Below are 19,078 nucleotides of genomic sequence, written 5' to 3'. Positions count from 1 at the left end.
TTAAAATTAATTGTTGATTTTGGCTTAAATTAAAATCTGAATTTTAATCCCTACCAAACATGAGATACGTCTTTGTTTATTTTAGCTAAAAATCAAAATTTAACAGATTTGATAAGAATTAATGAAATGCGTGATTAAAAAGTTAATTTAAATTCTGAATACTATAAAATGTGTGATTAAAAACGAATTTTGAAAAAAAACATAAATTTCAAAAAATGGGATCAACATGACTAAGTAATTATGTAATTGAAATGCTCATGATGTACAAATTGCAAAATCGTTTAATTTAGAGTCAACAAATTCAAAATCAAACCCTTGATAGTTGATATTGTTTCATTTTTCAATTAAAAACAAATAATTTATAAAAAATAAAAAAGTGCCAATGTACGTTAGAACGTACTAGGAATTTCCCGCGTTCCATTAAGAAAAATTAAAATATTAGTTGGTACTTCCCAAAACCTTGAAACGGAACGCCAAACGTTTGGCTTGGGTTCTGTTATTTTAAATTTCCACTCTTTATCAGCACACTTCAAGATTTTTATTTCGCAAATTTTTTACCTTTAATATGATAGGAGAATCAGCAATGGAAGCCAAGAAAGTGAAACCCTGACAAAGAAATTCTCACGAAATGACGAGGACATGGTGAAGAAGGCGAGAAAAACAAATGAAATCATATTGGCCAACAATAAGCAGAGCTATTGCCCAGAGCAAATCATTGGAAGCTTACAGTACGGCCTGGGTGAAAGTTTGCAGTCCATCCACAGGAAAAAGGTGAGGTGGCTGTTGGAGAAACTCCTCCTCCAACACAATTGGAGGGAGGCAACCGGCGTGCTTAGCGTGCTGCTCAAAGGAACTGTCGACGACAAGTCTCTATCTCATAATCGCACCAAGTATTTGGTATGTTACAACCCAAATTTTCTAGTCAAAATTCAAATGTTGACTAGTCAAAGTCAAAGTCAATTAAGGACTAAAATGAAATTAAATATTTTATTGGGGTTTATTTTATAATTAGTCATATATGAGGGTTAAATTGGCTACAATTTAAAGTGGAGAATTTACTTATATATATTTGGAAGTTTAGAATTTAAAAGTTATATTCTATTAAAGAATAGGGACCTTCCTTAGCAATTTTGAACAAGTGGCATTTATATTCAAACTTTGACCATTCTTTTCCACAAAAATCACACACTAACACACACTAAAGTGTGTTGAACGGGAGGAAATGCAGAGAAGAGAAGAAAGGGAAGAAAAGAAAAAGAAGGGAAGAAAAAGAAAAAAGAAAGAAGAAATCTTGTGCCAACTACTTCAATCTTGTTTATTTAATTCTTCAAGAGGTAAGGTTAATAATTATTGATTTAGTTTTTGTAAATTTTGTTTAGGGTTTTAAATTTATAGCTTATACTTGAAAAATATGATAAGAAATCTAAATATTTGAGTATTTGGAGCTAGTTATTCTAGTAGATTGGAAAAAATGATGTTTAGATATTAGGGTTTTGTCATATATGGCTAAATCCGAAAATTTGGGGAAATATATGAATTTTTGTTATTTTCACTTGTGATTGTTTTATGGTATTATTAAGTTAGATTAGTTGAAAATAACTTATCTTATGCTTGAATTCTCACTTTGGATGAATATGGAAAATATAAGAAAGGAGCTTTTGATAAGATTTATGTATTTAGTTAAAAGAGAATTTAAATAAGGAATGTGGATGATTATTATCATAAAAAACTTATTGAATTTTTACGGGGCAGCCGGGAAAGGTTAGTATTAAAGAGCGAGGGATGTAGAGTGATTCAAAATTAAGTGAACGTATGTTTAAGTAACCAAATAAAAAGATAAATATTAAGTCTCAGCTTATTGAGGGATATATATATATATATATTTTATTTTATTTTGATGATAAGAAAGAGTTATTATTGAGAAATCCCTTGTAATTGTATGTGGATGGAATTAAAGTAGCTTATATTTATGATCGTTTCAGGAGGGGATTTGGACGTGGGAACAGCATACCAGCCCCGTTAGTCCAGCCTATACTTGTGAGTGAAGAATCTATATTTTCAAAAAGAAGATTTTCTTTTCATTTTATAGAAGCATGTTAATTAAATGGAATGCTTTATTTTCGAGAAATAGTAAATGAGTATGATTGTTTTGGAATTATCATAAAATAATTGATGTGATTATCTTACTCTAATGCACTGAGGGGCTACGGCCGTGGGTAAAGTTATCCATTATACACTGAGGGGCTACAGCCGTGTGTAAGGGTAACTCTTATCCACTGAGGGGCTACGGCCGTGGGTAAAGTTATCCATTATACACTGAGGGGCTACAGCCGTGTGTAAGGGTAACTCTTATCCACTGAGGGGCTACGGCCGTGGGTAAAGTTATCCATTATACACTGAGGGGCTACAGCCGTGTGTAAGGGTAACTCTTATCCACTGAGGGGCTACGGCCGTGTACAGAATATTGATCAGACGGTTTATGTACATATGATTTATGGCTTTCAGATTATTAGTAGATGTTTACGTGGGATATATATTTTGATGTGAATTTTAATTATATAGTGGATTATTAGTCTTCAGCTTACATTTTTCTCTCTTACAGTTCAGCTTGTGGAGTTTAGATTATGGTTTTTAATTATTGAATTGTCTAATGTACTTACTCATCTCGTTATATATATATATATATCTTTACACACAAAGGACAGTACAACCATCTTTTAAGCACTTCACTCACTGGGATTATTATCTCATATTTTCCTGAACTTTTCCTTATAGGAGGCTGTTGACTAAGCGGTGGTGGAGATTATTTTGATAGTTTTGTAGCCATTGCTACCACCAATTGTAGGTTCTTTTGTTTGAAATTGTGTAATCATCAAGTAAAATATTTACATCATATTGGAGGAAAATTATTTTGGTATTTATATACACCAATGATCATGATGTAATATTGTAATCTAAACTGCTTCCTATTATCCTTTTGAGAGGCAGTTTTGATGTATATGTTATGGATGTTTTTGGTTAAACGAGCAAATGATAGTATTATGTTGGTATTTTATTGGAGTTTAGAAAGATTTTAATTGGTCAAATGAAGCTTTATTATTAAAGTTTAGCTACTTTTGCCTTGGTGATGGGTCCAGTGCCTAGCTGGCACTTATCATCGGCTCACGTCACGTCTTAAGTCTTAGGACGGGATGTGTCATGGTATATCTTCCTTTTTGCAAGAATTCATTTTTTGAGTATTGGGAGTCATCAAAGTAAATTTTCTTTCTGTTTTCTACCCAAGATTTTAATCTCTTGAACTTGATTTTGGTCCTGTGTTATGATGGATGAGATTAAAGAACATAATTTTGGGCGATTCCAATGCTAAAATTTTTGTCACGAAGGAATTATGTCAAAGTTGAAGTGCTCCAATTCATACTGAGGCTAGAACGGATTGTTCAACTATTTTTATGAGAAAAAAATTTAAATTTCCATTCTCCTCTTTGGATATGTTGAAGTATTTGATGATATAGCACACAAGGATGCATAATCTCTCTGCATACAATATGGCAAGAGCCAGCTGATACTTTTTATTATTTATATGCTTACTGATTGATTTCTGACCTTCCTCTCTTTAGAGTTTTGGAAATCTTTTATCCATATGTAAGTACCCTTTGGCTCATTCATATCATCCTTTATACATAATGTCTTTTGGCTTCTGGTTGTGTTCCTCCAAATTATATGTAGATGTTCAACTCTTTTTGGATATCAGTAGTATATGTTTGCAGAATGCATACTTATCATTATTTGCAGGCTGCTCTGGAGATTCTTAACTATGTAAGAGGTGAAACTGTCAGCCCAAGAAAACTCCAAAATGTTTATGAACTGTGGATGCAAAAGATTGGGCGTCTGAAAAATTGGCCGACAAAGGTACGCTATAGAAAAATATTTCTTGAATGATAAATAAATGTTTTTTCTTCATGAAATAATTGATAATAAATCTCTTCTTCTATTCGTGCAATACTAAGATTTAGATTTCATAAACGTAGTTTTTTGTTGCTCTCTTCTTTGTATGTTTTTCATGATGTAATTATTTTGATGAAAGGAGAAAGGCATTTTTTCTACCAGTGTAGATAGGCGATTCAATCCTAATCTCTGTTCATGTCAATCACAAAAGTATTGTTATTTCTTTTTTGTAAATTCTAATTTGCAAATTCAGTTTAATGCAATACTGAAATTCTGAATGCTGTACATGATAGGTTTGCCGTCCAATTGGAATTCTTTTCTGTCTCACACATGGAATGACTAAGATGCGCATATGGCTGCTCTATGGTATTTTCTTGGTTTTCTACTACATTTTAGTTTAGTTTTTGTAAGATTCTATACATCTGATCTGAAGTAATTTAATGCTTTATTCATTAACTAGTGTCCATTTAGAAGTACTGGAATGAGCTTGTGTTACTCTATAATACACTTAGATGAATTCAAGAAAGCTCTAATGTATACTGGTCTTGGATGAGCACTGCAAAATGTGAAATAAATGGCTGTAACCAGTACTTTTTTAGACATTATAGTCTTTTTCGTGGTTTTGAGATCTCAAAAGATGCAAGTCTATTGAACGAGACAAAACATTGTGAGTGGGCCAAACCACTAATTTACAAGTTTATTGGACTCTTAGGTGAGTTCTTGAGATATCAAAATGAAGTTTCTGTTGCTAGCATGTTTCAAGTAACATCTGTTTAATATGATATTTTTCAATTAAACTTGTGAAATAATGAAGTTTCATTATTGTGGTTGTGATGGTGGAAAGCCAGTCAATAAATATTTTCATCGACTAATGAATTTTAACATTGTTTTTGAGGACCAATAATAAAATATTAAATCAGTCTCATGCAGGAGCGTGGCCTTGAGAGTGACCCGATCTCAAATTTGGTTGTTGGCTTGACATTTTGCCATCTCTGGTATTCTGGACTTCCAAAAGAGCTACAATGGACAGAGTTGGACACATTTGATGAGTCCAAGTAATCGGAAATGCCTGCAGATGGAATTTACAAGGGGTATGATGCTTTCGAAGCTGGAGGAGCCAAATCCTCCTTACAGTGTTATTTGAACACCTCTTTCGCCTATGACAAAGAAGTGTTAGGAGAGGACGGTAACCACCCGAAAGATGCCATGAATATTGATGCTAATAAACTGAAAGAATCTGCTCGCCGTCATTTTCAGCCACTAGATTTCTACTTAAATTCTACTGAGGAAAGTGGACATGAAAAATATTTCTTCTCTAATAGTAGTGGTGATCTGCCTCATGTGTCTATTTTTGACACTCATGGTGAGTTTCAGAGCTTGTGCTCTCTCCCATCTTCCCTTTCAACTTCTCATAGGTGCGAAGGTCCATATATTCTGTGCTTCACTAATTTATTCCTGTCCACAATCATGATTTTTAGGCAATTTACAGGTCCCATATTCAGTTCCTTTATGTTTATTCCTTCCTATACCTCTTAATCTCAAAATGTATATTATTTATTTGTACCTGATAATTCTGAGCTCTAGTTTTTCATTGTTGTTCAACTACAAGAGAGGTACACATTTGTCGCTTACAATAGTTCCTCATTCAGCCTCACCTATATGGAAGACACTGAAGAGATTTGGTCCACACGCCAAGCCACATATTGCGTTGTATCTTGGGACAGGTAAGATTTTCTTCTGACATAATTGTTGGTGTCCATCTTCCCACACAAATAGCCCACATCTGCGAGGGTGCAAGATTTTTTCGAGGAGATTGGGTGGGACTTTGGATAGTTACTATATACTCTTCTACTAGTTGTGGCAAAACAAATTGTGACCATTCCGTTTTGTATTGATGCCTCAGATCGTATTTTTTGGATGACTACATAAGATGGTTGTTGTCAATTTTATTTCCACAAGTTTACGGACCGTAACAAGTAATAGTGGACCTAAGAGTCCAAGTTGTCAATCCCACAAGGACTATATTCTAGCTCGTAATTCAATTTTTATTTAACCACTATTTGATGAAAACAAATAAAAATTTGTAGGATTTGAATTTTAATCTAAATGCTAAAAAAAAAAAAAAAGATGCACACACAATTGGTTTGAAAATCAAATAATGATTGGACGTTAGGGGCAAATTAAATTCACCTATTGATCACCTTTACATCTCAAAGTAAGATTCATATCTAATATAGTATTCGGTTGAACTTTCCTATTGTATTCAATTTATCCCTCTCGAGTTCTCATTGAGCCTATTTAACTAATTAAATTCTATATCTCTATACAAATTCAACTTATTTAAATTAGTTCTTTGTCCTAGGAATTCAATTATGACCGCAATAAATGGCATAGGTATCTCTCGTCGTTATACCAATTTATCGGATTTTACTACATGGTGTAAACCCTAAACTCATATCTTTATTCGTAAAGGATTCCCAAAATCATCAAATTATTGATCAAGTAATTTAATGGATTTACTTTATAGTAAAATCAACACGTGAAACAGTAAAAATCAAGAATCTTAATAAGAAAATATAAAGGATCCCAATTGATTACATTATTCGCCCCCTAACAATGAATTTAACTACTCATAATGAAGGAAGAAAAGCAATCAATTTTCTTAGAATACATAATCGGATTTGTAGTAAAGATGTAGAAGAGAAGGTAGAATTCTTGCACCAAGATTTTCTTCCTCTTCCAATCAAATGTTAAATCTTCAATTGCTTAATGTTTTCCTCATTTGAATTCCTCTTTTGATTTCCCAATTATGTTCTCTTGTTACTCAATGTGTGAATCTCCTCAAAAAAGTGAGAAAATTGTATTTATAAGTGCCCCCATTTATATAGAAACTAGGATTTTTATGGACTTCAAAATGGGTAAAAAACGCACCCTAGACTACCCCAGCACAGCGCCTAAGCACTAAGACTCAGTACCTAAGCGCCGCGAACAAATATGGGTAGCGCCTACGTGCTATGATTGCAGTGCCTCTCGGGTTAAATTCTTTGTTTTTATGTCTCGTAGCGCCTGGGCACTACGAATGCACCGTCTAGTCGCTGACTTTGTGTTCCAATTTCTTTATTTTTGGTCTCTTTATCTATTTTAGTACCTCTTTTTTGCATCGCCTTTCCTAATCTTCAAAACAACACTAACATACACATAAAAAATGTTCTATACTCACAAGATATAGCAAATAATCAAGCTAAAATTGTGTAAAATTTGTGAGTAAAACAAACTCATCAATTGTATATTCACAAGCAAGTCAGCTTCGCAGTTGATTCATTCTAGTAGGCCCGTGAATGACTCACTTCTTCTGCTCTGGAGTCTTATCATACCTATGACAGTCTCATTCTTCTGTTGGAGATTATGGTAGGATTCAATTCCAATGGATACTGTTATTTGAAGGAGAATAGGCAGTCAATTGGCTTCTTGGTGCTAGTGTAGTTTTAAGATTGAGACCATTAGTCATACTTTCACTGGTAGCAGTACTTCAAATTAGGTTTGGCAGCATTTTGGTAATATTTTCCAGATATCTATGATTGCTGTGAGAGCGTTAGATAGTAATTTCTAAGATGGTGATTTTCTGTATAGTTTGCATAGAGCCTCTATCGATCTTCTGGTTCATATGGACAGAGAGGAATGATGCGACACATAAGGATTACACATGAGACCCAGACAAATCATTTGGAGGGTATATCGTATGATCTCCTTCCTTTACACTGGTGGTTTGTTTCAACCACTACATTGGAGTGCTGACACATAGCTTGCTCCATCTTTTGGTATTTCTATGACTTTTCTTTCTGCTCCTCCTCCTGCTACAGTTTGGTGACACACTCCATCAGATGGATTTATCAAGATCAATACTGATAGATGTGTCAAGGATGGCACTGAGAGCAAAAGATATATCATCAGAGATCATGCAAGTAAATATATTAGGGCATTCTCAATGTCATATAGATAGTGTATGATATTAAAGGCGGAGCTTAGAGCTATTCTCGACGGAATACTATTTGCTAGGGATCTTGAGTTTTTAGGCATTTAGGTTGAGTCGGACTCTATTATGGCTATTCTCTATATCACCAAAGGCAGAGGACTATGGGATATTCAAGGCTTACTCAGACGGATTGTAGACATCATTTCATTTGATAGAGACATGATTTCCCACATCTACAGAGAAGGAAACCAAGTTGCAGATGCACTTGCTTACGTGTGTTGGAATCATTATAATTTTTGAGAATAAGAACCAGCAGACCTACCACAACACATTAGGGCACTCGTACAGATTGATAGATATGGATTGTCCAGCTTTAGACTTTGATCTTTGTAACTTTCTTTTTGTTCACATTAGCACTTATTGTAAAGGAAATAGTGCTTCCTTTTTTATTGCTTTCTAGTTATTATTTAAATCTCAGAGGTACCGCCCTTGAGGGACATAAGCTCAACTATGTAGTGAAGTTAGATTTTAAGGCCACAATTAATGTAGATGATAAGGTACTATCGGGGCCGACCTAAGGTTGGCTAAAGTGAAAGTGAAGAGGTCGCTCATTAACAGTGACTCCTAGCTAATAGTCAGTCAGGTTAATGGTAACTTCACGACAAGTGACAAGGGCATGGCTGTATACCTCAAACTGGTGATGGATTTATTTCCATCTTCCGAAAAATTCTAGTTAGCTTAATGATTGTACCTATTCAACACCTCAACGAACCCTCCATTGCTAAGGGAATGGTTATATGGATGTGACCTATAGTAGCTTACCTGAAAGATCATGTCCTCACTGACAACAACGAAGAAGCCTACAAACTTGGGAGAAGTCAACCCACTTTGTATTCTAGGATGATGACCTTTACAAAAGAGGTTTTTCCATGCCCCTCATTCGATACGTAGGATGGGAGAAAACCATCTACATTCTTTGTGAAATTCATGAAGGAGTTTGTGGCAACCATGCCATAGGACTCGCATTCATATGAAAAATACTATACAGTTGTACTATTGGCCTACATTGAAAAAAGATGCGATTCAATTTCTATGAACGTGCTACAAATGTTAACATTTCTCTCCCATCCAAAGACAACCTTCCCATGAATTAATAGTAGTATCCAACCCTTGGCCATTTGCTAAATGGAGAATCGGGCTCATAGGCTACTAAAGGTAGAGATTGTGCAAGTTTTGCTATCGTCGCCATTGATTACTTCACAAAATAGGTTAAACTTGAACCTTTAGCCAAAATTAATGAAGCTAACATTTCCAAGTTTTTTGAAAGAATATTATATGTCAGTTTGGGATTTTCCATTCAATCATCCTCGATAATGGACAACAGTTCGATAACAAAAAGGTCCAAGACTTATGTGAGGAATTGGGAATCAAGAAGCATTTCTCGACACCGCATCACCCCCAAGCTAATGAACAATAGTAGCTGTAAATAAAACCATCAAGTATACTTTAAAAAGAAAACTTGACGCCTCCAAGGGAGCATGGGTCGATGAATTATCACGAGTATTGTGGATGATTCAGACTACAAATTGAACCCCAACTAGAGAAACCATTTGCTAGTGGCTTATGGAGCTGAAGCAATGAGCCCAATGGAGGTCGAATTACCCTCTTCCCATCAATTGCAATTCAATGAAATATCCAATGATGAGTTGAGATGAGAGAGCTTGATTTCCTTGATGAAAAAGGGATAAATCTGAAGTGAAACTAGCCTCATATCAAAAGAAGACGACCTATTATTATAACGTGAGAGTTAAAAAAAGGTCTTTCTAGATAAATGACCTAAGGTTTTGGCACTTATTGGATAGAAGGCCGAGATCAGGAAATGTAACCTCGCTTGTGGAACATTGAGCATCTTAGAATATATTACCAGCGAAAGTGCTTCATAGCTAGAAGATCTTTCCCAGCCATTGTATATATTTTGAAAGCAAATCAATAAAAGCACATTTTGTTTGAAAGATTTGAAGTGTAAGTCCCTAGATAGATGAACCATCTGCTATCTATGGAAGCATAGGCCCCTTAATGAATAGGATCAGATCCCAAAACGGATTACCTCATTGGTTCTCCGATGCCTACAACACATTTCTCCCTTGGTGAAGCTGAATATCACGGGAGAACTCCCTACATAGATGAACCATCAGCCATGTATGGAATCATGGGTGCTCAGAGAAGATGATTAGATCCCAAAAAGGATTAGCTCATTAGATTTTTGAGGCGTGCAATACATGCCTTCCTTGATGAAGCTGAGCATCACAGGAAAAGTCCTTACGTAGATGGACCATCCATTATGTATGGAAGCGTGGGTGCCATGAAGAAAAGGATCAGATCCCTAAAGGGATTAACTCATCGGTTCTCTGAGACGTACAACACATGCCTTCCTTGATGAAGTTGAACGTCATGGAAGAAGTCTCTACATGGATAGATCATTCGCCACGTATGGAAGCATGGTACCTCGGAGAAGAAAATCAAATCCCAAAAGGGATTACCTCATTGTTCACGAAGGTGTAAAACACATGCCTCCCTTAACGAAGCTGAACGTCATTGGAAGAACACCACAGTGGATGAGCCATCCGCTATGTATGGAAGCATGGGCACCTCGAAAAAGAGTATCAGATCCTAAAAAGGATTATATCATTCCTCCATTGATAAAGCTAAATGTCTTGTGAGAAACCCTACAGAGATGAACAACTCGCTATGTATGTAAGTATGGGTAACTCGAAGAAAACGATCAGATTTGAAAAGGGATTACTTCATTGGTCCTCTATGGCGTGCAACACATGCCTTCCTTGATGAAACAGAACGTCATGGGAGAAGCCCCTATCTTTGTAAACCATCCACTATATATAGATGTGTGGACGCCTCGAAGAAGAGGATCAAATCTTAAAAGGGATTACTTCATTGGTTCTTTGAAGCACAGCACATGCCTCCCTTAACAAAGGTGAGCATAATGGTAGAAGTCCCTACATGGATGAAACATCCGCCATATATGGAAGCATGGGCACCTCGAAGAAGTGGATTAGATGTTACAAAGGATTACTCTATTGGTTCTCTGAAGCATACAACACATGCCTTCCTTGATGAAGTTTAATGTCATGGGAGAAGTCCCTAGATGGATGAATCGTCTACTATGTATGGAAGCGTAGACGCCTTTAAGAAGCAATCACATTTACAAAAGTATTAACCCATTAGTTCTTTGAGGTGTAAACCATATGCCTCATTAACGATGCTAAACATCATGGATAAAGTCCCTACATGGATGAACCATCCGCCATGTATGGAAGCGTGGGTGCCTTAGTAAAGAAGATTAGATCCCAAAATGGATTATCTCATTGGTTCTCTGAGGTGTGTAACACATGCCGCTCTTAATGAAACCTAATGTCATGGGAGAAGACCATATATAGATAAACCATGGGCCTTTATGGAAGCGTGGATGCCTCAAAAAAGAGGATTAGATCTTAAAAGGGATTACCTCTTTCGTTCTCTGAGATGACAACATTTACCTCTCCGATGAAGCTGAGCGTTATGAGAGAATTTAAAAACGTGTTTAAAGTTCAACGTGTTCTTAAGACTAATCATGTTTGAAGGATCATTTGTCTTTAGTGTTTACCATATTTACTACAGTTTACAATTACAAATTAAATTGTTTAAGTTATGCATCTAATTGAAGACCCAACACTTATTGAAAACATGAAAATATAAAAGCATTTACTTTATTGATAAGGAAATCTGTACAAAAGAGGACAACAACCATTATGCAGGAGGCAAAATCAAAATCTTACACTATGTAGAAGGTGGCAGGGAGTTCGACGCCTCAGTAGTAGGTTTTTCAACAACTGGAGCATCTTGGAAATAAGCTTCATCGTCAAGAGCATCCTCTTGTTCCACTTTAGCTTCATCTTCTTTCGTGTCATTAGCAGGAGTTTAATGCACCTCCTGTAAGAATTCCATCCTCAGTTTAGCGTCATTGAGTTATGGGTAAAGCTCCCCTACCATGTCGATTACCTAGATGTAGGCAAACCTCCTACGACAAGCACCGAAGTGCTAGTACTCTTTTGTCAAGTGGAAGTGGCAATGTAGTCCTTTACCACCTCCTTACCTGCCTTCTGAGCACTAGACTTGGCCCGATCCACTTCTTACACATAGTGTTTCATTTAGGTCTCATAAAACTCATTTTCATCCATGAGCCCAGCATTTTCTAAGTTAGCCTTTTCAAGGAAGCCACTTCGTATTGGGATTCATGGACTTTCCTCTTCAAAGCTTTGATCTCTGCTAAGGCAGAATCCAACTTGACTGTCTTTTCAGTTCGTTAGGCCCTCAACTCCTTAGTTTTAGCATTTATTCTTTTCTTTTCTTCCTCTTGAATATCCTTTAGCACTTCTTGCATTCCAAGGCTACCTAAAGGCTTTGGTACTTTGGTTCACTAAGGTTGTCGTTGGATCCACTACATCATAGGTTGAGACATGGTTTGCCTTCTATCATTACAAAACTTATAAAAATTACAGTGGCACCTTGGACCTCAAGTGGCAACATGTCAATCAGCACTGGGGCAATCACCTAATCTTGCCTAGCAAAAAATCTACCTGTTTTTTGAGAGTCCTCACCATCAGATCCCTCTATATAGCCTCGAAGTCTACTATACCTCCTTAGAAGCCTCTTTAATGACTCCCCTAGCTTCTGAGCTTTTACAATAGTGAAGGAAGACTACATCAGCTTTGGAAGTGGTGGAGGTAAAATTTACTTCGTCGTCGGGTTAGTTTCGTGGGATAGCTTCATATTCTTCTAAGGCTCTTCCACTTTTTACTTTCCCTCATGACCTTTGTGTCGCTTCTTCATCAATCCTCTTAGCATGTTTTTTGTTGATACATTTTAGCTTTCCCTTTACATGCTTCGTACCCATGGAAGATGGTTTAAAAGCCCGGGAGCCCACTGTGGAGGTGGCCCTCAAAGTAAAAGCCATTTTAGGGATGGGATACTTTTTCTTCCCGAAGTCATCTACAAATAACAAAGACAATGTTAAAATCAATACTAAGTAGTCAATGCATCTACATGGAGCCTCAGTATTTACCTTTTGAAGCCATCAGCTCGAAGTCCAGGAAGAATTTACTACGTTCAATGAAATGGTCAAAATGGCTTGACCTCAAAGGATATCTATAGATATCTCCGATGACGTCCCAGTTAGCTTTGGAGAGTTCAAAACGAGTTCCTAAAATTGCAAACCAATAAATGTTAGGTAAACTATAAACAAACAACAAGTTTTAAAGATAGGAACTCACGGCCTTCAGAATATTGGTTGGTACGGTGCAAGCTGAGGCCTTATCTTCCTCAACCAGTTGCCACTTATCCTTGACCCAGAACAATGACTCTTCACATCCCTTTATCGAAGATGGCAATCATACTACAAAAGAAGCATGGGCTCCCCGAGAAGATAGAATACCACCTCTTAGACTCCTTTTTCTCAAGTATTCAAGGCTAGAAGAGAGTACATTTCGACCAACTGGCTCTTCCCTATGGTCAATAATTGGGTAGGAGCCAACATATAGAACCTCAGTAATGTCCTAAAAATGGGTACAGTGGTAGACGCATACCTGTCTTAAATAAATCCTCACTAACTACTTACAACCCAACCTCAGTTAACAAGAAAAGTTCGTGGGCTTCGAGTTCTTAAAGTTCTGCAGAGTAAGGGATCCTATATTTTTCTTTAAGTTTAGTTAGTTTGGTAGAGGTCATAGTAGAAGAGATTTTTGCAGCCCCCACCCCCACTTTGTAATCAATGGGACTTTCACTCACAATCTAATAACCTCCTTCCGACCCCCTAGACAGGTCTGATCCCCACCTTGGTGATGATTACCCTTCCATTGCTAGCACTAGACCCAGAAGCCATTGAAATTGGAAATGGTTGAAATGAAGGATGGAAAGGAAAAAGGAAGTATCTAATAACAGAAGCTCTAAGGTATGTGATGTTATCAAAAAATAGGAATGGCCGGAAAAAGTTTGTGAATGATAGAGAAATTTGAAGATTTTAGCAAAGGTAAAAAACTAATTCAGAGTTAGGGTTTAAGCTTTTATAGGAAAGGATGACGAAGCTTAGCCATTAGATCAAGATCTACTTCATTTGAAGCATACATTTTTTAATCTCATACAAGATGTTGACTTCAAATAATTTTCCTAATCAATGCCTCCAATTAATGCGTGTAACTTACGCATAAGTCCCGTGCATCGATCTTTAACTGTTGCAGCATTGCCATCATTGTGCATTCAATATGTAACGGCCATACATGCATTGAAAGTTGAAATGATTCAATTATCTCTCTTAGTAATGAGTAGAAACATCAAAAATTAGTATTTATCAAAAGTACGTTTTATTGTCAATTAAATAAAGAAGCATTGGCAGTTCAATACTATCCTACTTTAGCTCTTGACACAAATTTCAGCTATTGAATAAAGGAGCTCAGCATTTTAGCACTATCCTACTTCAGCTCATCGAATAAATTTCAGTTATTGAATAAATGAACCTCAGCAGTTCGGCACTACCATGCTTTGCCTTATCAAACAAATTTCAGTTATTGAATAAAAGATGGCATACGAGAATCAGGTTCAGTTTTGAAATCCTACCTTGATATCAATATCTATACTTGGACATGAGAAACTACTGTGTTGTTAAAAACCTAATCACGACAAAAACCCACTCTGAGGAAATTCCACTCTAGACAAAAGTCCTTGCATGACATGAATAATCTCACATGGATTTGGCAGACTATTATTGCGTTTCGCTACATGGCACCCTATGTGGCCTACCCATCGAAGTCCTTTGCCAAAAGTCCTCTAAAGCTGGAGCATTGAAGGCCACTTTCACTGAAGCAAAATGTCAAAGCCCTAAATTGCCGAAGTCCTTCGACGTAACCTCTTGTTAAAGTGGTAAGGCTCAAGGTTGAATCCGAAACTCTACCATGAGAAGTGATGACCCTCAATTGAAGATCCTTAATTCATGAAATCTTGTTGAAATGATTGATTTGACTTCTGTAATGAGTGATATATCAAAGTCATGTTAGCATAGGTTGTAGGAGTGCCTGCTTCTTTTAAGAGCATTAAATGCACCATAGTCTAGTGAGGTCAAACTAATGCTTAGGATATGATGCTCCTGTTAAGGAGAGGAAGACATTTCATCCCTCATCCAATGGACACTGTTTCATGTGCAATACTATAAATATCCCCTCCTTGTATCATAAAATGCTAATGCAACTATTCCAACTGAAAGCTATAAGCGTTCCTATCTTGAGTTAAATCTCTTTATATATAGTAAGAGCAAAACATTTGATTTTTGATCTTTAGTCTGGTATTTGTAGATCATTCCTTGTTGTATAAATTCATTCATACATCTCGTTGGAGCCCTATCATATTTGTCTCGTATTATCAAGCTTCTTCCAAGTTCAAATCTGAGATATTGTCAACTAGTAATCTGCCTACACGCGTTGGAACTAGCTGGTCAAGATACAAGTGGGCCCAGAGAGGAAACAAAAAAATGAGGTCAATTAAATTGACGTTCATTATGTTGAAAAAAATTAAATCGAATTTTCACATTTATGATTTTAAAAGAAAATAAATTGATATCACTTCCAAATCTAGGTATCTAGATTTGTCCAAATCTAGATACCTAGATTTGGAAGTATTATCATTTCATTTTTTCTTAAAATCTTAAATGTCAAAAATGATTAATTTTTTCTTTGGCATAATAAATATCAATGACTTGTTATTTTAAAATAATTTATGCTTAATAAGAATATAAGACAATTTATTGAATGTTAATTTTATTTAGAAAATGAATTCAATATTTAATTGTGCCAATATTGAGTCCATATCACACAAAGTCATTATCTCAAATCATCTTGCCTTCATCATCTAAAAATAGGGAGGGATAACATGAAATGAGCTAAAATTTAGACAGCCATATGATGCATGCTTATAATATGCATATGAATCACTTTAAAGTAAAAGTATCTCAATACATATCCCCTTTTTCATTCATTTATTTAAAAGTCTTAACATTAACATCGTGAGTTCACTTTTTGTATCACCTAGCCAATCAAATTGTAGTACACCATGTTGTTTAGAATCCAATCAAATCTACTGATAATAGCGCAAAGAGAGTAACATTAATATTAACATTGAACAATGTCGAGTGCGCCGATTTCTCACACCCCATTTCTCTCTCTCACACCTTTGTAGCATAGACATACAACTCGTAATAAAAATAATTAGGATACATTTCCTTTTAAAAACATTCCTTTTCACATTGACATTAAAAAAACTTTTTATTTCATGAAATTTCATGCATGCTCATGAATGAATTGATATGCATGAATTATCATTAAAAGTATTTATGATGTAAAATATAATGATAAAATATTAATTTCACATAATACCAGTTTAAATAACACGTTCATATATTTAACGAAGTGATATACATATCAAGACAATTGGAGGTTTACTTGAGTTCTAGCAATTTACTTTTCGGATGAAAACTAGAGATATTCCAAGTTACCCAAGAAGTCAACCAGCCAAAATCCTAAGTTACTACCATTTATTTATCTATACCCTAAAAAAGGGTGAGTTGAGATTTATATGACTCTTTAAATTTCGATGTGAATCAAACTAACATTTGGTTATGAACAAATCAAGATGTTGATAAAAACAAATGAATTAGTAAATGATTTAAGCCCAAATAAATTCTAGAATAGGTAGCTAATGTTTTACACTGAATGATGAATAAAGTGCCAATTTCTTTTCCAAATTATAATGGATTACTAGTTTCCTAACTCCCAAGTTCACACTAACAGAAAGTTGATGCTAATGAAAAATCATTGTCTAAAATCGGAAAACAATTAAATCCCATATTTTCATATAGGAGAAGAAAAAATTTTGCTTCATGCAAATTAACAAGAGTTTTCTTATAATTTAGAACTTAATACACATATATATGAACTTCATTCGTTTAACTATTTATTTGAGGAAATATAATTATCAACTCTTAGCTATGAAAATGATAAAATTAATTTTAAAAAAAATCAAATAGCCAAATAAAAAAAGGAAAAAGAAAAAGAAAAAACAAAGTGATTCATGCTCAATAACATAAATGGGTTCTAAAGTACCTATATATACACATGCACACATGTGTTTGTAATACTTTCATATGCTTATTCATTTAATTTTACAAATTTCAATTGCCCAATATCATGTTTAATACTGAAATAATCATAAAATATGCCTTGGAGAGTAGCCCTAAACGCTTCCCCCCCTAAGTCCCTCTCGGGGGAAAATGAAGAAATGATTATACCTTCGACTGTAAGAATTCCTGCTTCCAGAAGACGTAGCCAACAAGAATGGCGATTTAAATACTAATTCAATTAGAAAATGATATGGAATTTTTTTGTGTATTATTGGAAGTGTAATCATAGGTTCTAGTTCTTTACTTTTAAAGGACTCAATAATTAAGGGTCATAACTATGCTAATTTGACTTGACCCTAATAATTTACTTAATTCTTGTTCGATGAATAATTAAATCTCCAATTTGGCGCCATCAACTATTTTTATCCCGAAATAGGAGTCAATTAATTAGAAATTGATGTAGAATAAATTAACTTTGAATAAACCCAACTAAAATGAATATAAAATGATGGATTGTTGGAAGAGGAGATTGTTACCCAAATTGTAAGCATGCAATACATTAAAAATATCATACAAATTAATGAAATTTTAATGGAACTTAAATGCATGTTAAATTTATTATTACTAAGCACATCAATTGTTTAGGACGATTAGGGCACATTCCACTACAATAATATAGTTAGTCACGCCTACAATAATTATAATAATTCAATGGTAAATGTAATATGAATGCAACAAATCAAGATAGACATGATAACGATAAAAATTAAGAATTATAGAGTAGTGAAAGCAAATTCGAATTTGAATAGATACAAGAGTCCACAAATATAATTGACCAAGTAGATGAATCTATCTCTGATCCCACACTTGCCGAGGGATAGACTATGGATCGGGATGTAGAGACTTTCGAGACACTCCAGCTCAACGTAAGTCTAGTAGGATCATTCCATATCCTAGAATGTACGAATTCACTGTTATTAACCGGGCATTACTAATCGAGTATGATGAACTCTCTAATTACGTAGAGTCAAAGTCAAGTATTGATTCAAAGAAATGGCAGGAAGTCATGAAATTTGAAATTAACTCAATGTATGCAAAGGTGTGAACCTAGGTCGACCACTTGAAGGAATAAAACCTATAGACCATGAATGAGTTAAGAAAGAGATCTCAATCAAGTGAGTTAGAGAGAGATACTCTCAACCTAGAGAGAGAAAATCTCACTTGGTGCACGCTTTCCTTGAGAGATTTTTATTTCTCTACTTGATTTTTACTTTACTTTCTCAGTGAAAATTGAGTTTACTACTTGGATTTCTATTTTTCATCCAAATCATGGTCTATTCTTGAAGTTTCATCAAGATTCATTGTGGTTTTCTCCAAAGTTTGAAGGTTCTTTGGACCTTGGAAATTTCGACCATCATAGCCTAAAAATTTCTTGTTCTTGATTTGATTTTACCTAATTCCATAGTTGAAAATATAATTTAAATCAAGATCTTTTTAAAGTGGTTTTGGCCAGATTCTTGATCCTCTACTTGGAATAATCCATTTTGTTGTCCTGGAAAATTAGATCTACAAAATCCATCCAAATTGTTCTTGGAGTTGTTTCATTTCTTGGCTGTATAGATTCAATCCAGCACTGAATCTACATTGTGCTTATTGTTTCTGTAGAGTTTGACGACAGCTTTGGGGGTGCTAGAGTCAAGGTGGCATCGAAATTTGTTTCTAAAAAATGTGAAATGTTAGGTTGTTATTGTTAGGTTGTGTGCCTATATAGTATATTTTGCTATAGTAAAATAATTACTTATAATAAATAAGTTGTAGTTTGATTTACTTATTGCATTATTTATTATTGAGTATGCGAATTAAAGTACCTATGATCACTTCAGATAATATAAGTTGGGTACTTGCGTTGAGAAGTACAATGTGACACAATTTATATTTTGATC

The 19,078-nt window shown here is 35.1% G+C and overlaps 2 long non-coding RNA genes across 2 annotated transcripts; both read left to right on the top strand.

The window, feature by feature from the left end:
• The first annotated feature begins 827 nt into the window (after positions 1-827).
• Positions 828-5,874, top strand: LOC111378292. The gene is made up of 4 exons (XR_002699840.1): positions 828-897; positions 3,793-3,909; positions 4,239-4,311; positions 4,866-5,874. It is a non-coding gene; the product is annotated as an uncharacterized LOC111378292 (long non-coding RNA).
• On the top strand, positions 977-2,584 carry LOC111378291. The gene is made up of 2 exons (XR_002699839.1): positions 977-1,334; positions 1,983-2,584. It is a non-coding gene; the product is annotated as an uncharacterized LOC111378291 (long non-coding RNA).
• Positions 5,875-19,078: the final 13,204 nt, after the last annotated feature.

The sequence above is a fragment of the Olea europaea genome, unplaced genomic scaffold, assembly GCF_002742605.1.
Source record: "Olea europaea var. sylvestris unplaced genomic scaffold, O_europaea_v1 scaffold180, whole genome shotgun sequence".
Classification (NCBI taxonomy): Eukaryota; Viridiplantae; Streptophyta; class Magnoliopsida; order Lamiales; family Oleaceae; genus Olea; species Olea europaea.
This window is presented reverse-complemented; position numbering and strand designations above follow the sequence as displayed.